Source organism: Eupeodes corollae, chromosome 3 (assembly GCF_945859685.1).
Source record: "Eupeodes corollae chromosome 3, idEupCoro1.1, whole genome shotgun sequence".
Classification (NCBI taxonomy): domain Eukaryota; kingdom Metazoa; phylum Arthropoda; class Insecta; order Diptera; family Syrphidae; genus Eupeodes; species Eupeodes corollae.
The window spans coordinates 115,017,286-115,036,946 of record NC_079149.1 but is presented as its reverse complement, the minus strand read 5'-3'; the positions used below and the strand labels follow the sequence as shown (position 1 = coordinate 115,036,946).

Here is a 19,661-nt window from a genome sequence, read left to right as displayed (position 1 = left end):
TCGAATGGCTGGTGTGTATTCTCGCAACTCGTTTTAGATCAACGTTCATAATAATACGTACGAACGTCTCGTGTCCGATAGCGATAGCAATAATTCTCGTGAGTCTCAATCGAAGCCAGAGTGTTAAAGCCTTAGCGAGAAGAGATATCGTCAGTTTGGCTTTGCTTCCGTTCAATTTTATTTGATTTTGTTGGTGGTGGTTTAAGTTTAAGTTTATTTCTTATTCGTTTTGCTCTCTTCTTCGGCATCGGCATCGGTACATCAACTTCGGCTTTGGCAAGTCCTTCGAGGATGCTGCAGCATGCTTTCAATTTTCTTGTTTGTTTTTCCCTTTTTGAATCACCTCTTCCAATCATCATCACCTTCAGAGTGTTAAACTTGTTCTCTAGTGTTGTTCTTTGAGCTGTATCCGCATATAATACAAGTTTACGAGTACCGTTACAAAACGACCGACCCCAAACTCACAAAAAGGCGTTCAAATTGTCCTGCCTTTACACCCGACCGTCGTCGCACGTTATCGTCGTATTCGTCTTGGTCGTCTTAGTCGTTGACGTCCTCATCGTCAGTGTCGTCATAGTCATCTTGCTCGCAGCCCGTCCTGATAAATCAGCTCCATCATTATCAAGACGACAAAGCATCACCAGCAGCAACATCAACATCAGCATCATCCACTGCCTCCCGCCACCGTATCCTTTCGTGGTTTGTTTACTCTTTGTGTCGTAGCTCGTAGCCGTATACACTTAGCTCGTAGGTACTCGTCCTTGTGATGTGATGAAGTGATGAAAGCTCCGATAAAGAAAGTGTGTCTTTTTTGTTTCTCCTGAATAATGTTCAAAGGGCAGAGATAGTGTGGGAAGGTTTTTGTAATTTATGCTTCCCCCAAATAAAGTTTTTTTTTGGTTTAAGATAAAAAAGGGTTACTGCACAGGTTAAAGCGGTCTAACCGTATAACTCGCGTTTTTTCTTTTTTGTCGTGTCCTTTTTTGTAATTCCGTTTGTAATAGATACGTTTTGGGACTTGGCAACGGGAACAGGAACTCGGTGTGGTGTGATGATGGTGTGCTAAGTTGTGCGTGTGACAAATACAATTTGGTTTTTTCTTTGTCGCGTTGGTTGGAAGTTTTTATGTCATCGAGACGATTGTGTTTCTATTAACCATTATCACCATTACCCAGGACCCACCCGGTTACCGTTAGTGATGGGGGATGTGTGCGATAACCTGTAAAATAATTTTTTTTTGTGAGCTGATATATTTTTGTTGTTGTCCTGTTTAATTCGTGTTGTTTTTCAGTTTGAAATTGAATTTTCCCAAATTCAAATTTAATTGTCAATTCACAGTGAAAAAGGGTGTGAGAACCGCGTAAAATACAGATACAAGAAAAAAAAGGGATTAAAAAAGTCGTAAAAAAAGTCATTTGTGCTTTCTCACGATATCCTTTACCTTTTTTTCGAATTCATTTGATTGGGAATTAGTGAAGATAACTTACATATAATAAAAAAAAGTAAAAAAGAAAACATTTTTGGAATTTTTTCACTTTGACTTCCAAGGACACATTCATCATCTTATTGTAGTCCTTGTCGGCGACAAAGTTTTTGAGTCGGTGGCGTTATCTTCGGTGTTCCTCGTACCTTCACAACCTACAACAATAGTGTTTTAGTACCTAAGGTTGGATCCAAAAGGATTTTATTGAATTTCCTTCAATATTTCTTCGCATATAATAAAACGAAAGGAAAAAAGAAAGGAAGAATAAAACCAGGTCAACTACCTATCTACTACCTTCCAGCACATACATAGATAGATAGATTGGAGTTTGAGGTAAGTAATGATGGTTTTATAGAAGCTATATAAAGCCAGGTGTTGGTTTGGCTGATAGAATACTATGGCTTTTGAATGATGGTTTTATGGTTGAAGTTGATATGAACACAATAATCGAATGGAAATATGTTTAAGGGTGAGAAAGATTTTCATTGGTTTGAGCAGGTTTGAGAATTTAGCTTTCTGATGATGCGAAAAGGATTTTTTATTTGAATTTTTATTATTTCGATTTTGTATTTTCTTATTTTTTTTTTGCAATAAATTCTGGATTATGGAATTCTTGGGTTTGAACTTTTCTTTAGAATTTAATGGTTTAAAAATCGATTTATTATCAAACAAATTTAAATATTAAGGGATTAAAGGTATGAGTGGGAAACCTTTTCTTAGAAATTGGCAACTTGGGAAAGTTAGAGGTTAGGTAGTACTAGTAATTCTTTTTAGTACTTTTAGGAATTTTGAAAGCTATTACAACATCTAAACGAGTTCTTTTGAAGAATATTTAAATTGATATGAATTTAAATGTGAATTGTGGTTTTTGAAAATGGTAAATGGTGCTTTCTTTTAACAGCGTTAGGTTTGTCAAAATTAATATGAATCTGCTTCCCAGGTGCAATATAAATCTGAATTTCTGTTTTGAATTTAATAGTTTTCAGTAAAAACATAGTGAATTGAATTTTAATCAGATTTAATATTACGATGCATTTGAACATGTCACTTTACTCGATTTTTAAGAACTTAAGCTACAAATCTGATTAGCTTTCAGAGGGCTTAAGATAATTCCTTAAAATTAATACTTTATATTTAGAGCTAGTTAAAATAATTTTTGGGGAATATTTACTGTTTTACTTTTTTTAAAAACTAATGTTAGAGTCGTTTCAATTCTACTTGATTTTCAATTTTCTCGTTTATATCTTTACTTTGTTATGACATACTATTGCATTACAAATACGACCAATTTTGGGTACACTTATTTCCAAAACACGTATTTTTTAAATCTTAGGGAACAAAGCAAAGATGATTTTTTATAAGTTTTTGGAAAAATGGCTTTAAATGCTTTTTGTTGAAAATTAAAAAGTACATTATTTACATTCATTCTTTGACGTATTTAACATTTGATAAATAAGCAACTTTAACATTAATGGAAAGACCTTAAAATAAAATGTTTCCAATGGAGATATTATTCCAGACGGTTGAACTAAGCTATTAGGTATGATGACTTATTGCCGTATTTGTACATAATTACAAATGTTAAATTTTTATCCAATCAAAGATATAATTTAAAGATAATCATAAAATTATTTTTTTATTTTTAGAGAAATGATACGTTCGGAATATCTATTTTCGTTTTTCACATTTAATGAAAGAGAAAAGATACTAATTTTCAAAAAATTTCATTTCACAAGTAATAAAATAAACAGAATGGATTTTCAATCTAAAACTCAGTGCGTGGTTGTTTTTGGAACAATTTAAAAAATCGATAAATTTGCTTGGCCCCAAATTATCTCAAAACCAATATTTCAATCAAATATTCGTAATATTAAAGGATAGTCAAAAAAAAGCAGAGCGAACCAAAGCTACTAATAACAGAAGAAAATATTTTCCAAATAGTTTCATAGGATAAGAGAAAAACATGGAGAAACCCCCATTTTGGTTTTTGTACGGGCCTAAAAATTTCCAAAAAAAAAACAAACATAATTAAAAACAAACTAAATTGGTTCATCTTCAAAAGTTCAAATTCCATATATTTTTAAAAATAAACCTTAATTTAGTATTTTCTTAAATTGTAAAGGCGTTCTAGTTTTTAATTAATTTTTTGTATGTTAAGTTGTTCAATTATATTTAGAAATACTGTTTTTACTTTTGAAGGTAGCGAATTTGGGAAAAAAAATATAAAACATTTTCTGGCCATGAAAAATATTACTAAGAGTTTAAATAGAAAAAACATAATATTAAATTTGGTTTATGAATTCTTTAAGAAAATTAAAAACGAAATATCGGTTCTATTTCTAAAGCAATCCAAAAATATATTTTTTATATTGAAAGAAGCCAAATTTAGAAAAACAAATGTTGACAAAATTTCAAAAATCGGCCCTTTTTTAATTAAATTAGAACATTCGATTTAAACCAAAAAATTTACATAAGAAATACTGTTATTTTTCTACTTAAAAAAACGCATTACTCGAATCGGCTTAAAACAATAATTTAGAAGTTTAAACTCAAATGAATCAATAAAGAAGTTCTCAACATTTGTGTGAAGGCATCCATGGCGAATGAGCCCTTTTTTTAACATTACAACACACCAAGTTCTTGAACCCTTACTTATTTCGCAAGTTAAGTAAATGTAAAGTTAATCGTTTCAAAGATCATCTCAGTGAATAAAAATAAATTCTTGAGTTGATTATATAAATCTCGAATCTTTGTCTAACTTCCAGAGAATTATTCGGGCCCAAATATGGTTTTAAATGAATGCAACTTCAACATCATTGTTAAGTGTATTTAAATTATTATTTCATAAGGCATTTTCTAACTTACGGTTTGAACTTCTTCTGAAAACTTATTTATACAAAAATAGAGAATTCTCAGATTTTGTAATTTAAAAATGTCTCAAAACATCTAAAAGAGACTGCGCATATTTTTCTAAGAATCTTTCTATTAAAAGTGTAAATGAACGAATTTAATATGGCATCAAAGGTGACTTTGTGGCTTTAATGTGAATTTGAGTTACAGATGTAAACAAGAGTGCATTTTATAACACAAATTATATTTAGAAGTTAAAAATAAAAGCTTTTATTTTCTCACAGAATTATTTTTATCTACTTGCTTAAAATATACATACACACAATTTTAATTCCGGAGAAAAACATAAATGCTATTTTATATTGTTTACCAATTTCAAGATTAAATTTATCAAAAATTTCCAAGAACGAATTTGAAATCTATTACCATCGTATAACAAGTTGTCAACAGACTCGTTTTTGAATGTACAATTTTGTACCATAAAACAAAATATTTAAAAGACTTAATTAAATCAAGCTCTTGAAAATTTTACGTAATGTTTAAGTTTCATTAAAATAAATCTCATCGTTTGTTCCAGACATTAAAGAATATAAAACGTTGCATTTATGAAACATTTTCCTGGAATCATTTAAGATTTAATATAGCTAAAAGCTAATTAAAACAAAATTTAATATCCTTCTATTGCTTTTTATCGCTTTGAACTAGTACCAAAAAATTTAGGTTTTATATTTGAAAAATCTTAGGTAGGTGTTTTACCTCCACAAAAAAAAAACAAGTACAAAATTAAAATTTATTACAACTTAAATCATTTTATATTATAATTTTATAGAGGTGAAATTCATTATTTCTACTTCGCCAAATGAAAATTATATTTTATTAGCTTTAGCTTGTTTTATGCAAATGTTTTATAAACCTGTTTTTACATTTTCTAAGATCCTTTTTGTATAAAAGAAAGACCTTCATCAATTAAAAACATTACCTAGAATCCTTTAAAGCAAAATAAAATGCCCTACCGAAACACAGGTTCTGTATATAACGTATCCATTCAATTGAATATTTACTCAATAAAGTTGTTTGATAAGGAACGATTCTAAACCCAAAATAGGTGTAAATTCCTTCCTGCACCGGTATCTAAATCTAAACTATCAATCATATATTCTTTCTTTATTCGAATCACTACTATCTAGAGCTTTTGCTTAATCATTTTCTTTTATTACCTTCATTTTTCAAAGGATATACACTGATACTGAACTCATACACCACCACCGGCGCCGCAAAAGGTGCAGAACAACAGTACATAATAATGAGAACTTTTACCTTTTTCCTTTGTATGTTTATTTTTATATTCATATTCATGAACAAATTTGGGTCAGAAGCAGAAGCAAAAAGGATATTGCTCGTTAATTTTTATTAAAGTTATTTTTAAAGTCATCATCATTGTGAACCAACCTACTCGTATACAATAATTTAGTATAATACAAAATAGAAATAAAAAGTATAAAAGGAATGAAAATGTAAGTTTAGTTAACGGTATCAGTATCATAGACCAACTTTGTTGTTTTCCTTGTTTCAATATACCAAGGACGTAGAGAAAAACTAAGAATCCTTTGAAAGGGAGAGGAAGAGAAAAAGAAGAATCAGCATTTTTAAGTATAATTGCGGCTAGAAAAGAATGGTAACTCATTGAAAAGGTGATTTTGGGAAAATGGAGAGAACAATGAAGAAAAAGTTCAATAATTATTCGAATGAACTTAATTATTTGGAAAAAAGAATATACAAGCCTTGAAGGCAAAGGATTGTGAATTGAGAGAAGTGGCATAATAAGATTTTATTACGTTTTTTTTTAAACAGTTATTATTGTAAAGTAAAGACGTAATTATAGAAGTTTTTTTTTATTGTTTGTATTTAATATAATTAATTGATATCCCTTTAAAATAAAGTATTTTTGAGAATAAGATTTGGATAAAATAAAATTTAAATGTAATAAAATTCTTTGTTTTGTCGGAAATTGGTGTGGATTTTTCAAACAAAGAAAGAAATTTCAAAGTTTTTTTAAAAAAATTAAAATTATGTTACATAAAAATAGTTAAAAATGAAGTTTTTTCATGATTTATTTAAAAACTTTTTTTTATATAATTTTAATACCATTTATTTTTCCGAATGGTTTTTTTTTATGAAAACCATCGAAGTCGTTTTTTTTTAATTAAAATATTAATTTATATATAAATATAATTTATAATTATTTTTAGAATAGTTTTGTAAGCAAAATTACTTCGTAAACAATATTAGACCCTGTTTTGAGGTTACGAGTTTAAAAAAAATACAATTTATCAAATACTATTAAGGAAATAATGGGTTTTTCAATAAGAGCGCTACCAAATTTTATTTTAATAAAACAAAAACGGGTTTGGATATCAATGAAATTCTTTATTCCTGTAAAAGTACGTTTGTTGTCATTATGTATGAAACTCGATTTCTTTTGCATGGCTACCACGGGCACGCTTCCAGAGGTCCAGAGTGAACCCAATCTTCGCCGGTTTTCAAGCATACATTGGGCGAAACTGACGATATTGGTACAGAGTTAATTGGCTTGTGGCGCCATCCTGTTGTTGGAACCACATGTCCTCCAAGTCCATATCATCCAATTGTGGCTAAAAATATTGGGTTGCAATTGAACGGTAGCGATCCCCATTCATAGTAACATAGCTAGTAACTTGATCATCATTGAAGAAGTGCTGCCAAATGACGAATTATTTAAATCCGTTAATTAGTTCTTAAGAACATTTGAAAACAGTAAAACGGACCTTAACCATTCTGAAGCAATACCAAGTTTTATTTGTTTTTATTGAAGCCAAGTTAAAAACAAAAATAAATAATAACCTCACATGCAGACAGTCAAACGGATGTAATCGCCAGACACAATTCTGTAAGACTTCTCAAATTCTTAGAGTATCTATTCCTTACTGCCAGATAAGAAACTAAGAAATTATTAAAATTTATTGAATTCACAAACTTAAAGTAGCCTTTTGGTAAAATTCTAAGATTGTGTAGCATAGGCAAAGTAGTTTTTACTTTTAGCCGTTAAATTAGCAATACCTAAAGTTCTCTAATTTAACGAACTTTTCTAACTTTCAATTTTATAAGAGATATTTTAAATCTGAACAACCTTCAATTAAATGTTTTTAAAATAATAAAAATAACAAAGTAATATACACTTATAATGTTATTCAAAAACCAAAACGGTTTGAAAATTAATTTAAGACAAATATTTTAAACGTATTTCAAAGAAATCTAAAACAATTTTTTTGTAAATAATAAATAAGCTTTTTAAATAAAACAGTAACAAACTGTAGCAGAAATGTTCCGAAAATAAAAAATAAAATGTTAAAAAAAATTGTCAATTGAACTTGTCTAAGAAAATTAAACTCAAAATTCTCCGAACTATTTTGCATAGTAAAAAATAAGTCTTATTTCAGTATCTGTTTTTTTTTCTCGAGATTTTAAGTCGAAAATAGTTTTTGAAAGCTTTAGTCCCATTTTTTGAAAGTTCTTATATAAAAGACCATTATCTTACGTTTATTACAAAATTAAACACAGATAAAAATCGTTTTGAAGACAAAACAAAATTCGAATCGAACATCACTTTTTACTAAATTAGTCTACTTTTGCAAATTTTAAATTTTATGAAAAACTGAATGTTGAAAACTGCAGTTTTGATAGGATAAAATTAGTTTGAAGCCATATTTTTACCAACTTTTATTTTTTGTATTTTTTGTAATTAAACAATTACTTCGATTTTTCTCAAAATTTTACCAGATATCAAAAACGCTGCATAAAAATTTAGATTGCTTTTTTTGAGTTAATATCTGTATAACAAAAATTATTTGAAATTGATATCCTTAATGGTTTTTGAGATATGGAATTTCTGAATAAACGGACAAACAAACGTACGTACACCCGTACAGACCAGAAGTCTGCACAAAAAATATGTTTGTCAAAACATCTTTCAACTCAATGGACCTTGAAATTCAATTCAATTCGACAAATCGGACAGATTACAATAACTTCTAATGGGAAGTTAATTAATAAGTTACAATTTGAGTAGCCTGAAAACATTTATTTAATAACGATGGCTTTCAAAACACAGCTTTTCAAAAATCAACCATAGTAACCATAGAATAAGAGGTGACCTTTTGTTTCAAATTAAGATCTGATTGTCATCCATGAAGCCTTCATTCTTCTGAATCTCGAGATAACTTACAAATTAAGGGTGACCTACGAACAGTGACAATCCGCTCATCTAGCGAAATGGAATTAATAAAGCGTACAGATTTAATTTTTCGAGAATTTGTTTGTTTGAATTTTTAAAATATAAATACAAAGTCAAATTAAACAACAATTTTGTTGACAGTCTTTCATATTTTCAGCCAAAAGAGGTTGAAAGTTGGGAATTTCAGTGCTGAAATAGAAACATTTTGATTTTTTAATTAAATTCTGCTAGACTAGTAATTTGTTACACTATCCGTTTTACGCATCTCTCGAGCACCTTTTCATCGCTGTCATAACTTAATTGTTATTTTCATAAATAAATGATTCCCTTAACTAATTCAACCATCATATTTAAGCTTCTAAGAATGTTTACCAGTATTACCTTAAGCATAATAGATATTATTTTTTTTAGCTGCACTGCACGAATGTAGAATATCTAACTCTTGTCAATATCTCCTTTGAAACACTATCTCATTTTTCTGCAGTAAATTAATGTTTGTTTTTTTTGGACAAAGCGTATTTAAGGTTCAAAGATTTGTTTAAATGTTAATCTTAACCACAGGAAATTCCGTTTTTCAGAAAAAAACTTTAACATTTAACTCGAGTGTCATGTTGCCAAAACTTGATCGAATATTTATACAAAATACCCAACATAGTACGACTTATGTACTAAACGTTGAATACAAAAATTTTTTTCCGAAAAAAAAACAAAGTTTGTATCCATTTCCAGTAAATGTAAAAACAGAATTTATTGTAAGCAAAAAGAACAATTTACTATCTTATCTTACTTATTCACTGAATACTTTTTAAAATATTGCAAAAAAAATGTTTGCCATTTTCATTTGGTTCAATATTTCTGGCAGTTAAAAACGGAACCATTTTCCCAGTTGTAATAAAAGTACATTGAAAATATATTTACAAATACACAAATCGCACAAAGCGAATTCAAATTAATTTAAATTATATATTTTCAAAAACAAAAGTTTAAATAACTATTTTTTCAAAATAAAAACAAAAAAAACATTTTAATTAAAAGTTCATATTAACTTTTGTGTACTATGGTATTTATTATATTCTGTTTCTGTGACCTAGTTTGTAAACGGTTATTTTTTTTTGGACCATAATCACCAAATGAACTGTGTTATGTTGAATACAAGCACCGGATATAGATATCATTTAACCACCCCAAAACTTCCATCACCTATTTCCTCCAAAAATATATTCAATTTCATGTATTTTGCATAATTACATTTCTAAAATTTAAAATTAAATTTTAATTTTAACGGAAAATGAAATAAGAAGCAAAACAAAAAATTCAAAAAAACTTTTTCACAATATGCGCGTATTAAACTTCAATTTGATGAATTATGTGTTAAAAAGAGGTGTATACATGTACAAAATGTTATGAAACACATGCAAATGACATCTCTTCATTATGTTTTAATAAAATGTGTTGTAATTAACAATCGAATCCGGTCGGTTGGCATAATTTATATACATCAATTAAATACTGTCATAAATATAAATATTGATGTAGCCCCACATGACGGAGCTGTTTCCGGTTGAAAAAAAAAATATAAATAATCAAACTACCGTGAAGTCAGAACACAAATCTAGACTCAACTACAAAAATACAACAACAAAAACAAGAACAACAAAACAAAAAATGAGGAAATTAAACGATACATAAAATATTCATAATTTATTTAAGCATTAAAAGTGGTTAAATAAAAAATAAATAAACAAAACATACAAAAAAACACACAAATTTGAAATTGATTCAATTTAATACTACACACCACGTTTATTCCACACATATTAATTTAATTATTAGGTAGGTGCCGTTACATGTTTGAATGTATTAATGTATTTTTAAAGGCTTGGGTAATTATTTTGTCCGTTTAACACAAATACCAAGTTAAACCCTAAACAGCTCACAAAGAAAAACGAGATTTGTTTGCCCTCTATTTAGGAAATTGTTTGGTCAATTTGTCATAATATAGAAGTTTGCGTGTCTTTAACTGTTAAAAATAGTTGTATAATGTAGGGGTGGCACGACATACACACACACACCCACAAAAAAAAAACAACAAACCGTGCAAATAACATACAATTCAGGAAATATGGAAAAATGTAACCTATTATAAATAACTCTCTGTTGCATATTCAGTTGGTTATAGTTCCTTTTTGTTTTATATTTTTTTGTTATAGCCATTTAAACGAGTTGCCGTAACTGATATTTTGATAAAACACATATCTGTGTATTTATATAAATGGATATTATGTGGGTTGTCAGTGTTTGTTTTTTTGGGTCAGTTATGGTGATATACGAGTAGTCCTTTAAAATAGTTATTTTCTACACCTATTTTTAACGTAAAAATAATGATATTTGAATGCAAAAACACTTTTTTCGTTTTGCATATCATTCAACTTTGACATACATATATGTACTTCCCACAGTAAAAATTTTGCTTGGAGAAAAATGTAACGGGTTATCCATTTTGGAGGTTCAAAAGTATAGGGTTGGAATTCGACATAAGTTGAATTTTTTTTTTCAGTTGAAAGTCTAACATTAACATACATAGATCGCATAACAATAACAACACTTACAAATTGGAAAAAGGAGCTTATGGTATACCTAATCGTCCAACTACGCAAGCAACTACATAATCCTCAAGTAATTAAAGAGAAGCCATTACATACAAAAAAGTCACTGTTTGGTGCACTCTCTTAGTCGAAGGTGTGATTGGACCTTACTTCTTCGAAAACGACGATGGAACGACTGTCACCGTTAACTCGGACCGTTTTGGTCATATGATACCCGACTTTTTTTGCCTGCTATTGAAGAATACGAATTAAATAATAATTGTTTTTAATAAGGCGGTGCCACATTTCAAATACCACATAAATAGAGCGAGTATGGCTTTATTGCAATAGACATTTCCTGGCCGCGTGATTTCTTGTCGTGGCGATATTAACTGGACAACAAGATCATGCGATGTGAAACTGCTGGGCTTTTTTTATGGGGTTACGCGAAAGTCCTTAAAAAGCCAACATTCGTCAAGTTATGGCTGTGATACCGCCTAATATGCGTCAATATCAAATCAAATCAAATCAAATCAAATCAAATGTTGTGGCGCAACAGTCCGTTGTGAACCAGGGCCTAGTGACTTACAACTCTCAACCATTCCTGTGTGCGAGTACTGTTGTCAGGAATGGAAGGGACCTACAATTTTGGGCCGAATCCGAATGGCTAGTTTGAGAAAGCACTTTTTCATGTCAAGAATTACTCTTGAAGGATTTGTCAATTCTTTGCAAGAGGCAGTACCCGCGAAATTAATTTTTTAAATTAAGCTGTCACAAGCAGGGATTGAACCCAAGACCCCTTGCATGACAGTCCAACGCACTAACCATCATGCCACGGGTACTACAATATGCGTCAATAAGTGGTCGAAAATTACCTTAAAAGCGTCATTGCAACATTCAAACAAAAAAATATTTTATGTGTGGTTTATTAACGTTAACTTTTAAAACCGCAAAAGGGATACAAAAAACTGTTTTTCTAATAAACAACATTAACTACTCTTTCCGCAGAAAGACTGAAAACACTAAAAAGTATCGGTATGTGTATCTCCAATGACCAGTTGTGGAGGTATCATATACGCGATGTCACCAAAAAAATCAGCCGCATATGTAAGTTTTCAAGGCAAGGATCGAAGTTTCCCCCCCCTCTAATCTAGTTATCATTTATAAGATTTAAACACGTCTTAATCTTGATTATAATTCCCATCTCTGAGCTGGTGCTCGTAAAACTTACCGCATAGGTATCTTGAATGGTATTGAAAGAAGAGCAGTCAAATTGATTGCTGATGATATATCATCGTTAGATAATTAACATCCCTTGAACACTGTCGTTTATGATTGTTATTTTAACGAATTAAGCTCTAGAGAAAAAGCCAGTTGCATTCCTTTACTTAAGCCATTCAACCGTAATTTACGCCTCAAGGAATGCTCATCAGTATACCTTTGTGTCCAATTTCAGTCTTACTATCAATTATGGAGATTCGCTATTTAGCCGTACTACGCGAAAATGGAATGTCTTACCACATTGTCTTTCTCAATAATTACAATATTCAGGAATTTAAACCATCTTTCTCTTTGATATTGATTACATTGTTTTGACATAATGAAAACATTCATTTAAGTGTGCGCTTATTATAAAAACCAAAATAGTTAAAATTTATTTGATTGGAAATATTGTCCTTAATAAATTTACAGTGAATGAAACTCCAGTTAATAAACGCAGTAGCTCGACAGTCAGGAAATAGTTAAAAAAAAATAGTTGTACCTTTTTTATATTCTGTTTTCAAAATTTCTGATTTTCAAAAAACAAACAAACTATATGAGAAAAGTTTTAAAAATTAAAAAAGAACACACATTTTTATTTTTTTGAAATTTTTCATTTAAATTTTGCAAAACATGATTTTGAAGAATAGAATTTTAAAAAACAGAATTATCAAAGCGACATTTTCAATGAAGAATCTTAACCCTACTAGAATGTTGATGATGATTTGTTTAAGTTAAAATTTGTCAATTATTTACCCTCAATAGGAATATCAATTTTTAGTTACGTCAAGTCCAAAATTTGAAATGTTAGATGTATATGAAATATTTAATATGTTTTTATACAATAAATATTCGAAAATTTAAATAACCATACTCTTTAAAATTCCATAATAATTCAAGGTTTATCTAATAAATGGTTCATTTTAAATGTTAAAAGAATTTCCAAAGAACAATTTAAAAAAAATACTCAAAACATGGAACATTAAAAAAATTTAAAACAAAATAATATTACTATGTTTTTAATTTGATTTGATATTTAAAGTTTTTTAGTTACTTAAATGCTTTAATCTTTTTCCAATTGAAAAGTCTTAAGACTTTTAGAATAAGGAAATAATCGAAACTTAACTGTAAATGGTGCATGCGGAATTTGACTGCTTTTGTATTATTTTCTATTTTGATGAACAAAAAGACAACAAATTTAGAAGATCCGTAACAATATACGAAGGTCAAACTAACGCAATTACAAATTCTCTGTCATAATTCTGTATTTCAAAATACTGTAAATTAAGAATAAAGTATATCAAAATGACATTTAAATAAACCTACAGGGGTAGGTTTATTTAAATTTATTTATTTTATCACATTACTGTACAATAAAAAATACTTTATTATAAAAAAGTATGTTTTCAACAGATCTTCTTTTTAACTTCCATTTAAAAAAAAATATTGAATGTATGCATAGGGGCTTTCAATAAGAGGTTTCACTTTGAGTATCCTCCTGTTATTTTAAAAGCTTTAATTATCCGACTTCTGAAATGTTAAAAATAATTAATTACTCGAAATTGAAGGATTCAAAAATGGGAATATTTGCTTTCACAAATCGCTTTATTGCAAAAAAAGTTCCTGACCGTGTAATTTTTTAAACTGACCATGTTTTGCAACTGAAATTTTAAGCACCACTAAATTCTTTCTCAGAGGCCAAGAGAGAGATATTCAATGGAACACATGGTTTGTCATTGTGAAAAAATTGCAGTCATTATCATTGCTTTCAAACAGAAAATCAACCATATTTTATTTTATTTGACTACTTATTCTAGTCCAAGTATACATTTCCCTACGCGTTTTTCTTTTGGAAATTTTATACTCTAATTTCAATATACGAGTATACGTGACTATACAAATAAAAACAATAAATAGATAATGTTAATAAACAAAATCGAATAAATTCACCGACTGACAAAATTGTGTTATATTTCCTATCAAACAAATAAAAAAAAACATTTTTCTGAAAGACTTAGTTCCCCTGAAACCAAATATTGCCTTTAAGTATTTCTATCACATTAGATTTTAAAAATATATGCCACTTTAAAAAATGCTGCAGTCAAACAAAACAGGATTTTAAAATAAATAGTAAATTACATGATTATTTTTACAAGTAAAATCTTTGTCTCCCACATACAGTTTAGAGTTTCTAACTAAGTTTCTGGAAACTCGTATAACTTATGAGTTTTGAATTGAATGATTTCATGGTTTTGAAAAATACTTTAAGAATTTTTTTTTTGACAATTTTAAATCCGAACTTCAATTTAAATTATCTGCTAAAATTATAGAAATAACCGTTTTCTATATTATTCCAAGAACTTAATTTGATAACCTTGTTTTAAAAAAGAATTTGTTATAAAACTAAATAATTTTGTTCAGATCGTTTTTATTTTTCTGTTAAGAATAAGAACTCTTTAGCATAAATAGTTCATTGTTTCTTTTAAATTTATGTGAGACAGGTAAAAATTAACGACAATATTTGTGAAGATTTTTCCACAATTTGATGAAAAACTGTTAACGATTTCACTGAACCTTATAAAATTATTAATTTTATTGGAAAAAAACTACTTCATTCATTAGGTTTTAAAAAGTTATGTCTTAAAAACCTGTCAGTTGTACAAGAGTAAAGTCACAAGCGTAAGTATTATAATCCCAATAATTTAAAAATGTTTTTAGAAGGTTACATAAACTATGTATGTGTTTTTGGAATGAATTTCTATCAATATTTTATTTCTCCATTACAGTAAACTTATCCTTTTATAAATTAATTCTAATTTTTATCTGTGTTAAACATCAATAAACAAAGTGATTTCCAGCAGCAACTGTTGTATTTATTTATGCAAATTCATCTTAAATTTATATTTTAAATTTAGATAATTAATTACAAATCCGAAATTCCCAAAAATTAAAAAAAAAAAAAATTACTTACAATATAAACTAATATTTTGAATTCAAAACAATAATAAACACATACAAAAATATTTCTATTTCTACCTATTACCAAGTACTTGATTTTAAAATCATACATGTCCTTTAAATTTTATTAGCGGTTTTGTACAATTCCTGGATAATGTGGTCGATGCGATGAACTATAAAATGAAAACAACAAAACTAAATTAAGTATGTGTACCTAAAAAATGTTTGTATAGTACTATAAACAATATTATATCCGAGTTTTATAGATATAATCAAATTTGTTTAATCCCTGCTTTGTTTACATTTAAATCTAACTAATTTTGATAATCATCCTCTTTATACTACACTACTCTGTGTCTCTATAATTGTTATATTCTGAATATAATATGTTTGTAGCATCTTTTCAACTCACTAATGAAAACATCAAATTGAATAGCTTACTGTTTTAATTTATATATCAATAAACTGTGGCTTTTTCCCTCTTTAAATATTTGATTATTTCATTAAGCTAAACAAAAACTGATGTTTTTCATTCATAATAAATAGACTTGGAATAGCTTCCTGAAATCAGTTACAATTTTTAGAGCGATAAATAGTTTTTGTCAATAGCTACATTTAAACATTTCTATTTTCAAATAATTAAAAAGTTAATTGAAAAATAAAGCAATCTAAAAATCAGAGTAGAGGAACTTAATTTTAAAGGCAAATTTGAAAATGGAACAAAAACACTTCTTCCATTATAAATAGAAAATTCACTTAACTGTAAGGAAGGAAAAAAAAAAATACAAAAACTTTTGTTAGTTTTACTAAAAAATCTTTATCACAAAATCCCTAAAATCGCTTAATTCATACTTACATACATTCGAAACAAAAACATCGTCACACTTATTTTTCATCGTAAACTAAGTGCCTTAGCATGTTCCTTAAAGCTTAATACAAACAAGACTTACCTAACAAAAGACACACAAAAATATTTCCATCTAAAAAAAAGCCATATAACTTCACCATTCATCATTGATTGTATAAATCATCAGGGATGCCATTACAAAACAAACAAACAAAATCCCTTTAGCTACTATAAGGCACTTCCTTTTATCCTTACATCAGGACTCACACAGCACATATTGTGTGTAACACAGATGGCAGATTCTTATACGTTGCTGCATTCAACGCAAAAGAAAGATACACAGAGAAAAAAAGTATGAACTTATGTTTATGCCAAAGCACCTTAACTCGAAAGCTAAACACCTGCTGTGCGTTTTCAATGATGTAGTCTCAAGAGATTCCCTACATAACCGTGCTCTCGTATACTCATAGGATATAAGGACCTACTTCTAAACAGAATTTAGGATATTTTATTTTAAAAATTCAAGTATTATTATTGCATACTTTGTTCAACCTTGAATATCGAAGTATATTTTGCGGCAGGAGTCAAAAAGGCATATTTTTTCTCGTTCATCTTCGTCCTAAATTGTGGCGGTATTAGGATGATGATGATACGACTATAAGACTATGATACAGCGCGCGTCACAATACCTATACTACCATCTCAAGTCTCGCTAAATCGTTTGTAGGGAGAGGCGAACTGCAGGAGTTTTGAAAGAGTCTATATGTCATTAAAGCAGCAGAGGTATTGCTATTAAGCACAAACCTCCTGCTGAATATCCTTCGAGTTCGAAGGAAGATATAAGAACGTGCCGATGATGGTGGTTCCTTGATACCCCCGATCAATGATGGCAGGTACTTACGTGTCTCCTTATTATTTACTTCTTTTTTTTTTTGTTACTCCAGATCCGTGTCGTTTTTATTGATACCATGAGCGGTGGCATTATGGGATTTGATTTGCTTTTTTTTACGAGAAACAGAACAGACACACACACACATACATCCGGGTTCTCCTCATTTCAGGCTTAAAAGGATGTTCAAAATATTTTTCCTTAAGAGCAGAGTTAAGGAAGAAAAAAACAAGGATAAGAAAGTAGAAGAAGAAGAGAATAGAGCATTAGAAGATATAAATCATAAATCAATAAATTTTATTTATTTGAAATGATTTGTATGTAAATTTCTATTCAAACACATACACATACAAAGACACACAAGGACACTTAAAGAGGATTCATAAAGGAATGATTTTAGGCTTTATGATGATGATGGAAAGTATATTTGCATGTTTAATGAAAGTTTCAAATAAATCCTGTACCTACACCTAACCTAATCTTTTCCTATGTCACCCCCTGCTTCTATACTTACATATATACATATATGTACCTATAGTACTTTCCAAGATATTAAAATGAATTCACATAAGATACAAGACCGCATGCTTTGGTTGGTTATGGTACATATATTTTATATATGGTTTTCCTTGGAAGAATATTGGGTATTAGGTAGGTTGGGTATGGGAATTTCTGGGAAAATTTATTACTTTGCTTTGTAAATTCATTGAATATTGTTTGCATGTTGTGTGCTCTTAAAGAAAATTAAATAAAGAATAAGAAAGCAAAGAAAGAGAAAGGGAGAGAGAGATATGAAGACTTTTGTGGAAATGAAAACGAAAATCATAAAATTTATCTATAAGAATACGAAAACCTGGAGACACTACAAGAGACGATGTCAAAAATAATCAATGAAAAGGATAAATGGATGACATCAGGATTCAAGAATTATTTCCTGAGTATTATATAGAACTCATTGGATAGGATAATCCTTAGAGAAGATAAACTATATAAAACATTATTAGGAACGAGTGAGTTTGAAGGTATATTAAGTTGGGTCTTTTGAAGAAGAAAACATAAAAGACAATTCTTTCGAAAAAAGAGAAACCTCGTAGAAAATCATCGCAAAGGTATAAGACGTTGTACTAAAGTATTGCAATACTATATGTTCATGGAATCTAGAAAATTGGACAAAGAAGAAGAATTCTCTTATTTTCCGCATTATCCATCGAGCAAGTAGAGGAGTATAAAATCCATCAAGTTTTAGGGTCCTGATGTTTGATGTAATTCTTAAAGCTAAAGGAAAGTTAAGGTCCATATAATAAACCTAAGGTAAAGTCTCAACTTGAGAGATATTTCTCTAAGAAATATTTAATCAACAAAAAGATAAATATACACACAATATAAGAAGTACCTACATAGATATAACCTTAGTAAATTGATTTTTGATGAAATATACTTAAAATATAGACAAGCTACATAATACCTCTACAGTGTACTGTACATAGATCTATGAAAAATTTAATAAGAATTTTAATAACAAAAACTTATCAAATTTGTCTGGTTTCTTTGACAAAAAGTAATAAGAATACTATTTAAAGCATAAAATTAATCTGAGATGAAAACAAAATTTGAAATTTTCACAATCCAACACAGAAGATAAATTTACGAAATATATTTAGGACATTGAAAAACATTTAAGAAGAAATTTAAAGTTGACTTGTGATGTGTTTGTACATAGATAATTATTTTTAGAATCAGGTCTCAAAAATCAAAAAAAAAAAAATATCTTTGTATCTTTAAACTCAGAAAAAACCAAGTAAAATTGAATTCTCTACAAAAGAATTTTTATTTAAGTTACTAAGTATTAAGAAGCTTTCCATGTATTCATACATTTGGAGCTGCATGTCCTCAATGACTCGATTTTGGAGTATCGGTTTAGACCTTATCTTTTACTTGTCTTCAAAGAAAAATGTCCAAAAGTGAAGAATGACAAAATCAAAGTTGAAAATTGTGATCACTTTTTCGAAATATAAAACGGTCAGAAAACATCTCGCAAAATTAAGGTTGCTTTGTTCGAGGGTCGAGTCTAAAAAAAATAAATATAAAAGTACATATATTCACATTTCGGAAAAAAAAACAGTTGCCACCAATGTCATTTTTGAATAAGTAAAATAAAATCACACCACCCGTAATAATGATAAGTAATCGTAAAATATATAAATAAAGTTGTAAAGAATCAAAATGAGAATATTTCTGCTGCAGCCCGAAGCTTAAATAAAAATAAAGGTTTGTTATTTCGAACTACATTACAGTACTACTGTATTTTCAAAACGGCGGGCGCACTACAGCGCTAATTGGCTAGGTTGCTTGAGATCGCCATATCTATTACTGTATTTTGTATATAAATTTATTTTTTAATGCTTTTAGGGTTCAATTTATGAAAGAAGATTGGGTTCATGAAATGCATAGAAAAATCACCTTGAGTGAAGATTCAGTGAACTGGCAATCCTTTACCTTCGAGGAGGCAATTTAATGAA

The 19,661-nt window shown here is 28.9% G+C and overlaps 1 long non-coding RNA gene across 1 annotated transcript in view; it reads left to right on the top strand.

Moving 5' to 3' along the window:
* The window catches only part of LOC129951909 (uncharacterized), a 166,211-nt gene continuing 146,550 nt past the window's right edge, over window positions 1-19,661 (top strand). Inside the window, exon 1 of the long non-coding RNA XR_008782253.1 lies at window positions 1-1,816. This is a non-coding gene — a long non-coding RNA (uncharacterized LOC129951909). The remainder of the gene's footprint in view (window positions 1,817-19,661) is intronic.